The sequence below is a fragment of the Pseudophryne corroboree genome, chromosome 4 (assembly GCF_028390025.1).
Source record: "Pseudophryne corroboree isolate aPseCor3 chromosome 4, aPseCor3.hap2, whole genome shotgun sequence".
NCBI classification, from domain to species: Eukaryota; Metazoa; Chordata; class Amphibia; order Anura; family Myobatrachidae; genus Pseudophryne; species Pseudophryne corroboree.
The window spans coordinates 797556008-797573424 of record NC_086447.1 but is presented as its reverse complement, the minus strand read 5'-3'; the positions used below and the strand labels follow the sequence as shown (position 1 = coordinate 797573424).

Genomic DNA, 17417 nt, shown 5'->3' with positions numbered 1-17417 from the left:
GTCTTCAGCAATATTTAGGTAGGTGGTACATGTCAAAGTAACATCCATTTGAATGCCAGGACCCAAGGTTTCCCAGTACAACAGTGTCCTGAGCAACACACTTTCTCCACCATCTTGTCTTAGTAACATAGAAACATAGTTGTAAAAGTTGAAAAAAGAGAGTTTGTCCATCGAGTTAAACCAATATTTAATCTAATTAGAGGTTGTATCCTTGGATTTCTTTTTCCGCTAAAAATTTGTCCAACCCTTTCTTTAACTTATCAATTGAGTCATCCAAGACAACCTTCTCCAGCAGAGAATCCTATATCTTTACTGCCCTCACTGTGAAGAAACCCTTCCTTCGCTGGGTTTGGAAAGTCCTCTCCTCTAACCTAAGGGGGTGGCCACGTGTTCTGTGTACAGATCTCTTGATAAACAGATTGCCTGATACTTCCCTATTTTGCTCCTCAATGTATTTATACATATTAATCAAATCTCCTATTAGTTGCCTCTTTTGTAATGTAAATGTATCTAATAGATATGTGCACTTGAAATTTTTCGGGTTTTGTGTTTTGGTTTTGGGTTCGGTTCCGCGGCCGTGTTTTGGGTTCGACCGCGTTTTGGCAAAACCTCACCGAATTTTTTTGTCGGATTCGGGTGTGTTTTGGATTCGGGTGTTTTTTTCAAAAAACCCTAAAAAACAGCTTAAATCATAGAATTTGGGGGTCATTTTGATCCCAAAGTATTATTAACCTCAAAAACCATAATTTTCACTCATTTTCAGTCTATTCTGAACACCTCACACCTCACAATATTATTTTTAGTCCTAAAATTTGCACCGAGGTCGCTGGATGACTAAGCTAAGCGACCCTAGTGGCCGACACAAACACCTGGCCCATCTAGGAGTGGCACTGCAGTGTCACGCAGGATGGCCCTTCCAAAAAACACTCCCCAAACAGCACATGACGCAAAGAAAAAAAGAGGCGCAATGAGGTAGCTGTGTGAGTAAGCTAAGCGACCCTAGTGGCCGACACAAACACCTGGCCCATCTAGGAGTGGCACTGCAGTGTCACGCAGGATGGCCCTTCCAAAAAACACTCCCCAAACAGCACATGACGCAAAGAAAAAAAGAGGCGCAATGAGGTAGCTGTGTGAGTAAGCTAAGCGACCCTAGTGGCCGACACAAACACCTGGCCCATCTAGGAGTGGCACTGCAGTGTCACGCAGGATGGCCCTTCCAAAAAACACTCCCCAAACAGCACATGACGCAAAGAAAAAAAGAGGCGCAATGAGGTAGCTGTGTGAGTAAGCTAAGCGACCCTAGTGGCCGACACAAACACCTGGCCCATCTAGGAGTGGCACTGCAGTGTCACGCAGGATGGCCCTTCCAAAAAACACTCCCCAAACAGCACATGACGCAAAGAAAAAAAGAGGCGCAATGAGGTAGCTGTGTGAGTAAGCTAAGCGACCCTAGTGGCCGACACAAACACCTGGCCCATCTAGGAGTGGCACTGCAGTGTCACGCAGGATGGCCCTTCCAAAAAACACTCCCCAAACAGCACATGACGCAAAGAAAAAAAGAGGCGCAATGAGGTAGCTGTGTGAGTAAGCTAAGCGACCCTAGTGGCCGACACAAACACCTGGCCCATCTAGGAGTGGCACTGCAGTGTCACGCAGGATGGCCCTTCCAAAAAACACTCCCCAAACAGCACATGACGCAAAGAAAAAAAGAGGCGCAATGAGGTAGCTGTGTGAGTAAGCTAAGCGACCCTAGTGGCCGACACAAACACCTGGCCCATCTAGGAGTGGCACTGCAGTGTCACGCAGGATGGCCCTTCCAAAAAACACTCCCCAAACAGCACATGACGCAAAGAAAAAAAGAGGCACAATGAGGTAGCTGTGTGAGTAAGCTAAGCGACCCTAGTGGCCGACACAAACACCTGGCCCATCTAGGAGTGGCACTGCAGTGTCACGCAGGATGGCCCTTCCAAAAAACACTCCCCAAACAGCACATGACGCAAAGAAAAATGAAAGAAAAAAGAGGTGCAAGATGGAATTGTCCTTGGGCCCTCCCACCCACCCTTATGTTGTATAAACAGGACATGCACACTTTAACCAACCCATCATTTCAGTGACAGGGTCTGCAACACGACTGTGACTGAAATGACGGGTTGGTTTGGACCCTCACCGAAAAAGAAGCAATTAATTTCTCCTTGCACAAACTGGCTCTACAGAGGCAAGATGTCCACCTCATCATCATCCTCCGATATATCACCATGTACATCCCGCTCCTCACAGATTATCAATTCGTCCCCACTGGAATCCACCATCTCAGCTCCCTGTGTACTTTGTGGAGGCAATTGCTGCTGGTCAATGTCTCCACGGAGGAATTGATTATAATTCATTTTAATGAACATCATCTTCTCCACATTTTCTGGAAGTAACCTCGTACGCCGATTGCTGACAAGGTGAGCGGCGGCACTAAACACTCTTTCGGAGTACACACTTGTGGGAGGGCAACTTAGGTAGAATAAAGCCAGTTTGTGCAAGGGCCTCCAAATTGCCTCTTTTTCCTGCCAGTATAAGTACGGACTGTCTGACGTGCCTACTTGGATGCGGTCACTCATATAATCCTCCACCATTCTTTCAATGGGGAGAGAATCATATGCAGTGCCAGTAGACGACATGTTAGTAATCGTTGGCAGGTCCTTCAGTCCGGACCAGATGTCAGCATCAGCAGTCGCTCCAGACTGCCCTGCATCACCGCCAACGGGTGGGCTCGGAATTCTGAGCCTTTTCCTCGCACCCCCAGTTGCGGGAGAATGTGAAGGAAGAGATGTTGACAGGTCGCGTTCCGCTTGACTTGACAATTTTCTCACCAGCAGGTCTTTGAACCCCAGCAGACTTGTGTGTGCCGGAAAGAGAGATCCAAGGTAGGTTTTAAATCTAGGATCGAGCACGGTGGCCAAAATGTAGTGCTCTGATTTCAACAGATTGACCACCCGTGAATCTTTGTTAAGCGAATTAAGGGCTCCATCCACAAGTCCCACATGCCTTGCGGAATCGCTCTGTGTTAGCTCCTCCTTCAATGTCTCCAGCTTCTACTGCAAAAGCCTGATGAGGGGAATGACCTGACTCAGGCTGGCAGTGTCTGAACTGACTTCACGTGTGGCAAGTTCAAAGGGCAGCAGAACCTTGCACAACGTTGAAATCATTCTCCACTGCGCTTGAGACAGGTGCATTCCACCTCCTATATCGTGCTCAATTGTATAGGCTTGAATGGCCTTTTGCTGCTCCTCCAACCTCTGAAGCATATATAGGGTTGAATTCCACCTCGTTACCACTTCTTGCTTCAGATGATGGCAGGGCAGGTTCAGGCGTTTTTGGTGGTGCTCCAGTCTTCTGTACGTGGTGCCTGTACGCCCAAAGTGTCCCGCAATTCTTCTGGCCACCGACAGCATCTCTTGCACGCCCCTCTCGTTTTTTAAAATAATTCTGCACCACCAAATTCAAGGTATGTGCAAAACATGGGACGTGCTGGAATTTGCCCATATTTAATGCACACACAATATTGCTGGCGTTGTCCGATGCCACAAATCCACAGGAGAGTCCAATTGGGGTAAGCCATTCCGCGATGATCTTCCTCAGTTGCCGTAAGAGGTTTTCAGCTGTGTGCGTATTCTGGAAACCGGTGATACAAAGCGTAGCCTGCCTAGGAAAGAGTTGGCGTTTGCTAGATGCTGCTACTGGTGCCGCCGCTGCTGTTCTTGCGGCGGGAGTCCATACATCTACCCAGTGGGCTGTCACAGTCATATAGTCCTGACCCTGCCCTGCTCCACTTGTCCACATGTCCGTGGTTAAGTGGACATTGGGTACAGCTGCATTTTTTAGGACACTGGTGACTCTTTTTCTGAGGTCTGTGTACATTTTCGGTATCGCCTGCCTAGAGAAATGGAACCTAGATGGTATTTGGTACCGGGGACACAGTACCTCCAACAAGTCTCTAGTTGGCTCTGCAGTAATGATGGATACCGGAACCACGTTTATCACCACCCAGGATGCCAAGGCCTCAGTTATCCGCTTTGCAGCAGGATGACTGCTGTGATATTTCATCTTCCTCGCAAAGGACTGTTGGACAGTCAATTGCTTGGTGGAAGTAGTAAAAGTGGTCTTACGACTTCCCCTCTGGGATGACCATCGACTCCCAGCAGCAACAACAGCAGCGCCAGCAGCAGTAGGCGTTACACGCAAGGATGCATCGGAGGAATCCCAGGCAGGAGAGGACTCGTCAGAATTGCCAGTGACATGGCCTGCAGGACTATTGGCATTCCTGGGGAAGGAGGAAATTGACACAGAGGGAGTTGGTGGGGTGGTTTGCGTGAGCTTGGTTACAAGAGGAAGGGATTTACTGGTCAGTGGACTGCTTCCGCTGTCGCCCAAAGTTTTTGAACTTGTCACTGACTTATTATGAATGCGCTGCAGGTGACGTATAAGGGAGAATGTTCCGAGGTGGTTAACGTCCTTACCCCTACTTATTACAGCTTGACAAAGGCAACACACGGCTTGACAAATGTTGTCCGCATTTCTGTTGAAATACTTCCACACCGAAGAGCTGATTTTTTTGGTATTTTCACCAGGCATGTCAATGGCCATATTCCTCCCACGGACAACAGGTGTCTCCCCGGGTGCCTGACTTAAACAAACCACCTCACCATCAGAATCCTCCTTGTCAATTTCCTCCCCAGCGCCAGCAACACCCATATCCTCCTCATCCTGGTGTACTTCAACACTGACATCTTCAATCTGACTATCAGGAACTGGACTGCGGGTGCTCCTTCCAGCACTTGCAGGGGGCGTGCAAATGGTGGAAGGCGCATGCTCTTCACGTCCAGTGTTGGGAAGGTCAGGCATCGCAACCGACACAATTGGACTCTCCTTGTGGATTTGGGATTTCGAAGAACGCACAGTTCTTTGCTGTGCTTTTGCCAGCTTGAGTCTTTTCATTTTTCTAGCGAGAGGCTGAGTGCTTCCATCCTCATGTGAAGCTGAACCACTAGCCATGAACATAGGCCAGGGCCTCAGCCGTTCCTTGCCACTCCGTGTGGTAAATGGCATATTGGCAAGTTTACGCTTCTCCTCCGACAATTTTATTTTAGATTTTTGAGTCCTTTTTTTACTGATATTTGGTGTTTTGGATTTTACATGCTCTGTACTATGACATTGGGCATCGGCCTTGGCAGACGACGTTGATGGCATTTCATCGTCTCGGCCATGACTAGTGGCAGCAGCTTCAGCACGAGGTGGAAGTCGATCTTGATCTTTCCCTATTTTTGGAACCTCAACATTTTTGTTCTCCATATTTTAATAGGCACAACTAAAAGGCACCTCAGGTAAACAATGGAGATGGATGGATACTAGTATACTTATGGATGACGAGCGACTGCCGACACAGAGGTAGCTACAGCCATGGACTACCGTACTGTGTCTGCTGCTAATATAGACTGGATGATAATGAGATAAAATTAAAATATATATATATATCACACTAGTACTGCAGCCGGACAGGTATATATTATGTAATGACGGACCTGCTGGACACTGTCTGTCAGACTCAGCACTGCAGACTCCTAAAGTAAGCTACTAGTATCAAGAAGATAGAAAGAAAAAAAACCACGGGTAGGTGGTATACAATTATGGATGGACGAGCGACTGCCGACACAGAGGTAGCTACAGCCGTGGACTACCGTACTGTGTCTGCTGCTAATATAGACTGGATGATAATGAGATAAAATTAAAATATATATATATATATCTATCACACTAGTACTGCAGCCGGACAGGTATATATTATGTAATGACGGACCTGCTGGACACTGTCTGTCAGACTCAGCACTGCAGACTCCTAAAGTAAGCTACTAGTATCAAGAAGATAGAAAAAAAACCCACGGGTAGGTGGTATACAATTATGGATGGACGAGCGACTGCCGACACAGAGGTAGCTACAGCCGTGGACTACCGTACTGTGTCTGCTGCTAATATAGACTGGATGATAATGAGATAAAATTAAAATATATTCACACTAGTACTGCAGCCGGACAGGTATATATTATGTAATGACGGACCTGCTGGACACTGTCTGTCAGACTCAGCACTGCAGATTCCTAAAGTAAGCTACTAGTATCAAGAAGATAGAAGAAGAAAAAAACACGGGTAGGTGGTATACAATTATGGATGGACGAGCGACTGCCGACACAGAGGTAGCTACAGCCGTGGACTACCGTACTGTGTCTGCTGCTAATATAGACTGGATGATAATGAGATAAAATTAAAATATATATATATATCACACTAGTACTGCAGCCGGACAGGTATATATTATGTAATGACGGACCTGCTGGACACTGTGTCAGACTCAGCACTGCAGACTCCTAAAGTAAGCTACTAGTATCAAGAAGATAGAAAAGAAAAAAAAACCACGGGTAGGTGGTATACAATTATGGATGGACGAGCGACTGCCGACACAGAGGTAGCTACAGCCGTGGACTACCGTACTGTGTCTGCTGCTAATATAGACTGGATGATAATGAGATAAAATTAAAATATATATATATATATATCACACTAGTACTGCAGCCGGACAGGTATATATTATGTAATGACGGACCTGCTGGACACTGTCTGTCAGCACTGGAGACTCCTAAAGTAAGCTACTAGTATCAAGAAGATAGAAAAAAAAAAAAACACGGGTAGGTGGTATACAATTATGGATGGACGAGCGACTGCCGACACAGAGGTAGCTACAGCCGTGGACTACCGTACTGTGTCTGCTGCTAATATAGACTGGATGATAATGAGATAAAATTAAAATATATATATATCACACTAGTACTGCAGCCGGACAGGTATATATTATGTAATGACGCACCTGCTGGACACTGTCTGTCAGACTCAGCACTGCAGACTCCTAAAGTAAGCTACTAGTATCAAGAAGATAGAAAAGAAAAAAAAACCACGGGTAGGTGGTATACAATTATGGATGGACGAGCGACTGCCGACACAGAGGTAGCTACAGCCGTGGACTACCGTACTGTGTCTGCTGCTAATATAGACTGGATGATAATGAGATAAAATTAAAATATATATATATCACACTAGTATTGCAGCCGGACAGGTATATATTATGTAATGACGGACCTGCTGGACACTGTCTGCAGAATGCGTTTATAAAAACACCACACGACGAGTGTTTAACTTTTTCAGGCAGACAATCACAATATACTGGTGGTCAGCAGACAATCACAATACTGGTGGTCAGTGGTTACTGGTCAGTCACACTGGCAGTGGCACTCTGGCAGCAAAAGTGTGCACTGTACTTAAAATATGTACTCCTGCTATAACTGCTCCCCAGTCTCCCCCACAATTAAGCTGTGTGAGCAGTGAGCACTCAGCACAGTCAGATAATGATATACAGTATTACATATGATGCAGCACACTGTGCTGAGCACAGATATGGTATGTGACTGTGTCACACTGTGTATCGTTTTTTTTCAGGCAGAGAACGGATTAATTAAACTGGTGGTGGTCACTGGTCACACTATCAGCAGCAAGTAGTACTCCTCCTAATAATATGCTCCCCAAAATTAGTGTCTCTCTCTAGTACTCTAGTCTAAACGGAGAGGACGCCAGCCACGTCCTCTCCCTATCAATCTCAATGCACGTGTGAAAATGGCGGCGACGCGCGGCTCCTTATATAGAATCCGAGTCTCGCGATAGAATCCGAGCCTCGCGAGAATCCGACAGCGGGATGATGACGTTCGGGCGCGCTCGGGTTAACCGAGCAAGGCGGGAAGATCCGAGTCGCTCGGCCCCGTGTAAAAAAACCTGAAGTTCGGGCGGGTTCGGATTCCGAGGAACCGAACCCGCTCATCACTAGTATCTAACCTGGTTAGCCTTTCATTATAGTCCAATGACTCTATGCCCTTGATCAATTTAGTAGCTCTTCTCTGAACTTTTTCGAGTTCCAATATGTCTTTTTTTATAGTGTGGTGCCCAGAACTGTACGCAGTATTCCAAATGTGGCCGTACCAATGATTTATATAGTGGCAGGATTAAATTTTCTTCCCTTGTCTCCACCCTGTATAATGCATGCTAATACCTTATTTGCCTTTGCTACTGCGCACTCACACTGGGCACTAGTTCTAAGTCTTCTTCCTGTAGTGCATCCTAGTGCCATCTCTTCCCCAGGTAAATGATGCACATGCACACGGCTGTCCACATGATGTAAAATAAAATGTAATTCATCATACCAGGCCACCTTCTTCCATTGCTCCATGGTCCAATTATAATGCACGTGTCCATTGTAGGCACTTCAGTGGACCACCTTTGGCATGTGCTAACCACTGCATACCAGGAACACCCCACAAGACCTGTCATTTTAGAGAAGGTATGAATCAGTTGTCTATTCATCACAATTTGACCCTTGTTAAAGTCAATCAGATCTTTACACTTGCACTTTTTCCTGCTTCTAACAGATCTACTTCAAGAACTAAGAGTTCACTTGCCGCCTAATGTATCCTTTACGTTGACCTGTGCCATTGTAACAAGATAATCAATGTTATTTCCTTCACCTGCCAATGGTTTTAATGTTATGGCTGATGGGTGTACATATTACCCAAAAACAGAAACACATTTTGATTTTGACCAACCTTCCAATTGTTGGCATGGACTATTCATCACAAGTACCAAGCCTGCACCCCTTGGATCCCCAGTTAACACAGACTGGTTTCTATGCAGACAATAGTATTTTGCTTCAGCCAGTCAGCTGTAGAGAAGTTTTAGTGGCAGCAACTCTGCTATTCTCTGACTATCCCAAGTACCAGACAAGGAAGAAGACCACCCAAAAAAAAATAATAATAATAAAGATTCAAGGCTGGTGGGATTAGGCAGGTCTTGGCAGACCTTGTATAGTCCAGGCCCCTTACACTTGTACCCCAATACTCCCCTGATGACAACCCTGACTCTGGCACTAAAATTGTTTCATCTATGTGGCTATCACTTACCTTATTGTGCAGACTAGTTTACCAATAGTCATTGTATATGGAAAATATGAAAGGGTGTGGTGAATCAGTGCCGGGACCCTGGAAATTGGAAGTAACAATGTGAATTGCGATTTGCAAACAGATTATATGAAAAAAAATTCTGTTCTGGAGGAGCACATTGTGCTCGCCGGCATTGCAAGTTTTCCCCAATGCTGCCACTATCATATATGGCCGATATGTGCGCAGCTGGCATCGCGGCAAAGTCTGTTGGGACATTGCACTGAATTAAATTCCCCACCATAGACATACATGTAATTCTTGCATTATGCAATATCATCATAAAAATGTTCAGCGAAATACATATTTATTGCTGTAATGTTTCAGTTTGTATCAGATCTTCCTATATTCAGCACTTAAAACAGAGTAGAATTTTAATCTAAATGATAATGTTATTATTTATAAATTCAGTGGCCTTTTCAGGCAAGCGATGATCAAGGGATGGTCCACTGTCGATCACAGGATCACAGTGTCACCAAATATTGTAGTTTACCTTTCATTCTAAAGTACTGTATTTAAAATTTTAATTTTACACAGGTTTTATCAGATTGCATATAAATAGCTATTCTAGCTCTGAATGCTATATCGAGTGGAAAAGGCGTTCAAAGTTCAGGTAACCAGCACTGAAATGCCTGTTAGGCAGCTTTAAATTCTTATGAATAAAATTGGAAAATTTGCAGAATGCACAAAGTTAGACTGGCAATAGTTTTATTTTTTACAGCCTTGTAATTAGAACATTTTAACTAATTTGTTTGCATTTTGCATGAGCAAGTTAGACTTTTGGATTGACTGAACATAATTGCAGCACTTTCTGCCAAAAATAAATTACCCTTTTGAGTTTAAACTGGAAAGAAAAGTAAATATTTAATAGACTTTAATATCATTGCAGCTTTTTGTGGGTTTTGCTTTCTCTTATTCCAATTAGAATAAATTGGTTACTGTCTTAAACAAAAGAAGGGTTAAGAAACATTTTTTCTTGTTTTTACTGTAACCAAGAAGGCACACAAGAGCAATTAATACAAATTCAGTTTGGTTCTTCAGCAAGTCAGTTTGGCGGGTTTTGATTGTTATCCAAAGCAAAATTTTACATTTGATTTTGTTATTTAAAAATCCCTTTATTGGCAGATTTAGAAGTGATACTTATAATAATGCTGATTAGTTATAACATTTATTTGTTTGTGCATTTTTATTCTAGCAATAAAACATAACGTATAAATGGCTGAACTGGATCAGTGAAATTAGTAAATTGACTTGGATTTTCCAGAATTTTGTCCCTGGACTGGTCTCATATTGGACTGCCTTGGGCCTGCTAGTGAGTGACCTTTGTTATTTTTATTTAAATGCTTATAATAAGAAAGGAGGCTATTTTTTATCAGGCAGCTCTCGTATTAAATTGACTGGCTCCCGTGAAGAGACCAAGTAGATGGATCTGCCCCAGTTCTTCACTTCCACATTACACTGGAGAAGCTACAGAGGTAAAGTATTTATTTCTTAAAAAAAGGTTGATTAAATAATGTCAAATTAATTTTCTTCATCCTCTTGCTCATCATAGCAGACAGGAGGTCTGCTATGATGAGCGAAAGGATGAAGAAAATTTGGGAGTTAGGAGAACTGGTCTTTTTTTGGCAAGAGCTCCCAGAAACTGTAGAGAGAGGCTGGGGCAGCACAGCAGCTTGGGGAGCACTGAGCACTCCCCCAGTATGAAGGGAAATGAGGGCATGGGATGTGACCACACCCCCAATGTGTCACTAAAAAGAGGCATGATGCACAGCCACGCCTCCAAGATGTTCCACCTTCAGCACTCACACAGATTCCCGATCCCCTCCCAAATGTTGGGCGGTATATCAATGAAAGGGTCTCACTGCAGTCATTGGTCAATTCTAACAGGAGCATAGAGTGTGACCACCAAGGTCAGGGATGGACTGGGGCTATATTAGTGCCCTGGCATTGATGTGACTGCTCACAAAAAAGGGGACATGGTCATGGCTCATGGGAATGAGGACTCGCAGCATGCTCTCGTGTCTCTGAATGGTGAACAAAGCTCTGGAGATGAAGCCGCTCGGCCAGCCCATGTCTCCATGTGCCAAAGAGCTGGGCAGCCAAGCAGAGCACAAGGAGGCTGCACTGCCCAGCCAACCCATCTCTCTGTGTGGCAGACTGGCCCATCACACCATTGACCCATCTAGCATTTGCCAGATGGGCAGTCTGGCCCTAACCAAGGCACAGAGCAGTATGAGGCACCATGGCTCAGTCAAATCTCCACTACAGAGTTAAATTAATTTCAAAACTATCGTATGGCTTCGCTCATGTGGATGACTATTATTGCTTTTACAAAGACAGTACTGGCATCTAATAATATGGTGTATATTTTATATTGTAGACATTGATCACAAAATATCTGTGTAAAAATTCTTTGCAGTTTTTCCTTCAGGGATTAACACAAAAAGATGCTTGGTATGCCATTTACTGGATTGACATGTATACTGCAACTGCATGAGTCAAGATAAACTGCCTGATTAGTTATTAATATATAGTCAGATTTTCCTGTGAAATAGATCTCGGAATATATATATATCTATGTATTTAAATATGCATACATATGTAACTGTTTGAATTTAGGGTGTGCAATATATTTATATATATAGTGTGTGTATATATATATATATATATATATCCATCCAGTGAATACCGGCACTCACAAACATGAAAACAGCTTCCTCCGTTGCATGTCCATATCAAAGGTAGACTTCCAGCAATGACAGCACTCAGAGATTGTTTCAGCAATAAAAGTGTATTAAAGCAATTGACGTTTCGGAGCTGCAAGCTCCGTCCTCAGAATACACACCACAGTACAAAAGAACAAACTTACCCCCTTATGTAGAGACCCACAGACCCGTGAACACCGTCTCTGTACTTCCGCCACCGCCGCATCTCCTCGTGCTGCAAGCGCCACGTCATATCCAGGAGCCAGCTGAGCGGTTGCCAAGGAAACAACCGCATGCGTGTCAGCTGAGATCAGCGTCGCGGACCATCACTGACGGGCTGGCAATAGTTGCATGAGGGAGGGATCTGTCGGGGGGAAGAGAGAGAGGGAACAGAGCACATATTAAAACATACAAAAAAGATACATAAAAACATGAACGAGCACCATAAACCTTACATGAAGCAGGAACTGTATACATGAATATAATCAACACAAATGTAACCAGACCAATAAAGCCTGCCAAACCTATATTAGGAAAGAGAGATTATAAACAACATAAAGGGTTAGATATAATTTACACGAGAGAGTTCCAATTAATCTTCTCATTAAGACCACCTGGGGAGGTGGTCCCCAATCTGGTGATCCACCGGGCTTCTTTAATTAGTAGTATTTTAGCCCTATCCCCTCCCCTAAGTGTCATGGGGACATGGTCAATGATAAAATAACGAAGAGATTCTAAAGGGTGACCTACCTTCTTAAAATGTTTGGCCACAGGTTGGTCAACCAGTTTCCCCTCAAGGGTCAACTTGATTGCCGATCTGTGGGCAGCCATCCGTTCCGAGAATTTCCGGATGGTTTGCCCAACATAGAACAACCCACACGGACAGACAATAATGTATACGACATAGGTCGAAGAGCAGGTAAGAACAAATCTAATGTCATATTTCTTCTGGCCATGGGGGTGCTGAAATGCTTTGCAGTTAAACATAAACTGGCAAGTGGCACAACCAGTGCACCGGTAGCACCCAGGGGCTTTGTAATGGACATTAGGGATTTTGGGGACTCCCATACCCGTGATATCGGTTTTAACAATACGGTCCCTGATATTCCTACCTCTTCTAAAAGCCATCATGGGTGCGGATTGATTAAGACTCTTAAGTTCTGGATCGGTGGCGACTATAGGCCAAAGAGCCCGGGTCGCACGTCTCATGATAGGATTAGAGGTTGAAAAATCACAGGGAAATGGGATCCTAGATTTGCGCTTCTTGCTCACAGGGACCAAAAGCGATTGTCTGGGCATCAGTAAAACCTCATCTTTTTGGGCCAATAGAGGCTGTTTGTCATAACCACGAGCCAGAAATTTAGAGATAAGGACATCTAGTTCCCTATTGAGAACTAAAAGATCACTAATGATCCGTGCTAGACGCATCATCTGTGAACGTGGTAAACCTTTTTTGAGCGCTTCTGGATGGAAACTGGAAGACGTCAAAATGGTATTCCTGTCAGTAGACTTATGAAACACATTGGTACTTAATGTACCATTATTGATCTTGATTGCTACATCCAGGAAATGTGCCTCACTGGTGCTACAAGAAAAAGTAAATTTAATAGGAGAGTCACCAGAATCTATGGTAGCCATCAAATCTCTAAAAGCATTTTCGCCCCCAGTCCATAACAGAAAGATATCATCAATGTAGCGACAGTATAATAGAATACTGTCGCTAATATAGTGATCAGAAAAAAATATATTTTTCTCCTGTGTAAACATATATACATTTGCGTATGAAGGGGCCACCGGGGACCCCATCGCACACCCCCTCAGTTGTAAATAGAAACTACCGTCAAACAAAAAATAATTACGACGGAGAGTCAATTCTAACAAGGTCAGAAAAAGGTCATGATTAAACACATATGTGGATAGAAACATGTTCAGAAACGAAGACATAGCAGCCAATCCTTCTACGTGAGGAATCACAGTATATAGACTACAAACGTCTAGACAACAGAGAAGTGTCCCTTCCGGGAGCTGGCCAATTCCCTGTAATTCCAACAAGAAGGAGGTGGTATCTTTCAGGAATGTTGATTGAAGAGGAAGGAACGGCTGGATAATGGAATCCAAAAACTGTGCTACAGATCTATACAGCGATTCAGGGGCCGAAATAATCGGCCTTCCAGGAGGTTTTGAGCTATGCTTGTGCAATTTAGGCAAGGTGTAGAGTATTGGAACCTTGGGGTGTCGTATGGATAACACTTTGAGCATTTTCAAAGGCAATTTTCCTTCCTGTACAGCCATTTGCAGAATAGACTCCAGTTCCCTCTGATATTGAGATGTAGGATCGGTGGTCAGCTTGCGGTATACTTCCTCCTGCGCCAATTGTGAATAGATTTCTGCTTTATAATATTCCAGGTCAAGCACCACAATGGCCCCGCTTTTATCGGCGGGTCTGATCACAATGTCCTCATAGGACCCCAATGCGGTCAGGGCAGCAGACTCATCTTTAGAAAGATTAAACTTAATCTTAGACGGAGCAGATGTAAATTTAATAATCGACTCATCGAGAAGCCTATGGAATGATTTCAGCGAAGCGTTCGTAGAGTATGGGTCAAAGGTAGACCTAGAAGCCTTTCTGAGGAAGTTGGAGAAAATGGACGTCTCGGTCTGCTCCGCATTGTCCTGGAAATGTTCTTTAAGGCGAAGTCTACGGGAAAAGGCATGTAGGTCTCTCGACCAATTGAAGGAGTTGTGAAGGCTAGTGGGAACAAAACTTAATCCTTTATTCAGCACAGCCACTTCGGTGTTACTAAGAGTGCGTTTGGACAGATTAAAAATCAACGGTTCTTGCGTTGTGTCACGGCTCTTACCCCTTTTGTTTTGGCCACCCCTGCGGGTGGCAGAGATTTTATTGGGGGTTACGGAATCTCGTGAACTTCCCTCTAAAGGGGCACTCGTAGTTGCCACACCTTCATCCAGCTCTGAGGTAGCAAATTTGCTCTCTGAGCTAGATTGATTGGAGACATTTTTACGGTTCAACTTCCGGAACCAAGGTCTTCTCATACGGAGTGGTTTCTTGTTGTTATATTCAGAAGAATTTGTCCCCGACAACCATCGGTATACTTGGTTTTCCTCGTAATCGGTATCCACCGTAAGTTTCTTATTTCTTTTAAATTTCAGGAGATCCTTTTTATATTGTAAACACTGATTCTCCAGCTTTAGGATCCAATCCTGGGTTTGATCCTCCTCAAGGGTGGCATATTGTTCTTTTTCAAATGCGTCAATCTTAGATCTAGTAGTTGACAACTCTTTGTTAGCTTCATCAATGACTAAAATCATCAAGTCAAACGCGCACTTGTTGAGTATCGCGATCCAGCGTCGAACAAAGTCAGGGTTATTGCGTCCTATAGTAGGTACATTGCGTACCCTGAATCCACGTGGAATTTTGTGCTCGCGATAGTATTCCGACAGGGTGCTGCCATGCAAGAAGAAGTCTATCTCGCGGCGTTTCAATTTCCAGATTTGATGGTACAAAGACTCAGGGTCAAGTGACTTATCAGACAAGATAGGAGTTTCTTTAGAGAGAATCTGCTCAATTTCAGCTTCAGAAAAGCTGAATGTCTCCCCAGTGTCTGTGACCACTAAGTTACGACAGCCCGGGAGTTCCTGTGAGGCTGACATCACGTCTTCAGCGTTGCCTCACACCAGGTAAGGAAAATAGGTGCACATACACATAAAAGGTGCAAAGTCACACAGACTGGGGAATGTCTCCAAAAGGTATATACCAACAGGTGGTGGTGCCAGGTAACGGGTGCTGTAAACAGCACAATTATATCCATCCAGTGAATACCGGCACTCACAAACATGAAAACAGCTTCCTCCGGTGCATGTCCATATCAAAGGTAGACTTCCAGCAATGACAGCACTCAGAGATTGTTTCAGCAATAAAAGTGTATTAAAGCAATTGACGTTTCGGAGCTGCAAGCTCCGTCCTCAGAATACACACCACAATACAAAAGAACAAACTTACCCCCTTATGTAGAGACCCACAGACCCGTGAACACCGTCTCTGTACATCCGCCACTGCCGCGTCCCATCTCTGCGATGGTCCGCGACGCTGATCTCAGCTGACACGCATGCGGTTGTTTCCTTGGCAACCGCTCAGTTGGCTCCCGGATATGACGTGGCGCTTGCAGCACGAGGAGATGGGACGCGGCGGTGGCGGAAGTACAGAGACAGTGTTCACGGGTCTGTGGGTCTCTACATAAGGGGGTAAGTTTGTTCTTTTGTATTGTGGTGTGTATTCTGAGGACGGAGCTTGCAGCTCCGAAACGTCAATTGCTTTAATACACTTTTATTGCTGAAACAATCTCTGAGTGCTGTCATTGCTGGAAGTCTACCTTTGATATGGACATGCACCGGAGGAAGCTGTTTTCATGTTTGTGAGTGCCGGTATTCACTGGATGGATATAATTGTGCTGTTTACAGCACCCGTTACCTGGCACCACCACCTGTTGGTATATACCTTTTGGAGACATTCCCCAGTCTGTGTGACTTTGCACCTTTTATGTGTATGTGCACCTATTTTCCTTACCTGGTGTGAGGCAACGCTGAAGACGTGATGTCAGCCTCACAGGAACTCCTGGGCTGTCGTAACTTAGTGGTCACAGACACTGGGGAGACATTCAGCTTTTCTGAAGCTGAAATTGAGCAGATTCTCTCTAAAGAAACTCCTATCTTGTCTGATAAGTCACTTGACCCTGAGTCTTTGTACCATCAAATCTGGAAATTGAAACGCCGCGAGATAGACTTCTTCTTGCATGGCAGCACCCTGTCGGAATACTATCGCGAGCACAAAATTCCACGTGGATTCAGGGTACGCAATGTACCTACTATAGGACGCAATAACCCTGACTTTGTTCGGCGCTGGATCGCGATACTCAACAAGTGCGCGTTTGACTTGATGATTTTAGTCATTGATGAAGCTAACAAAGAGTTGTCAACTACTAGATCTAAGATTGACGCATTTGAAAAAGAACAATATGCCACCCTTGAGGAGGATCAAACCCAGGATTGGATCCTAAAGCTGGAGAATCAGTGTTTACAATATAAAAAGGATCTCCTGAAATTTAAAAGAAATAAGAAACTTACGGTGGATACCGATTACGAGGAAAACCAAGTATACCGATGGTTGTCGGGGACAAATTCTTCTGAATATAACAACAAGAAACCACTCCGTATGAGAAGACCTTGGTTCCGGAAGTTGAACCGTAAAAATGTCTCCAATCAATCTAGCTCAGAGAGCAAATTTGCTACCTCAGAGCTGGATGAAGGTGTGGCAACTACGAGTGCCCCTTTAGAGGGAAGTTCACGAGATTCCGTAACCCCCAATAAAATCTCTGCCACCCGCAGGGGTGGCCAAAACAAAAGGGGTAAGAGCCGTGACACAACGCAAGAACCGTTGATTTTTAATCTGTCCAAACGCACTCTTAGTAACACCGAAGTGGCTGTGCTGAATAAAGGATTAAGTTTTGTTCCCACTAGCCTTCACGACTCCTTCAATTGGTCGAGAGACCTACATGCCTTTTCCCGTAGACTTCGCCTTAAAGAACATTTCCAGGACAATGCGGAGCAGACCGAGCCGTCC

At 44.4% G+C, this 17417-nt stretch overlaps 1 long non-coding RNA gene across 3 annotated transcripts in view; it reads right to left on the bottom strand.

Moving 5' to 3' along the window:
- Positions 1 to 17417, bottom strand: part of LOC134910394 (uncharacterized) — a 198711-nt gene that overhangs the window by 63608 nt on the left and 117686 nt on the right. For 2 of the 3 annotated variants that reach the window (XR_010176186.1, XR_010176184.1), the window contains 2 exons: positions 9039 to 9116; positions 8286 to 8405 (listed from right to left, as the gene is read on the bottom strand). This is a non-coding gene — a long non-coding RNA (uncharacterized LOC134910394). Of the gene's footprint in view, positions 1 to 8134; positions 8406 to 9038; positions 9117 to 17417 lie in introns of all 3 variants that reach the window. The other variant, XR_010176185.1, reaches the window with a different exon arrangement.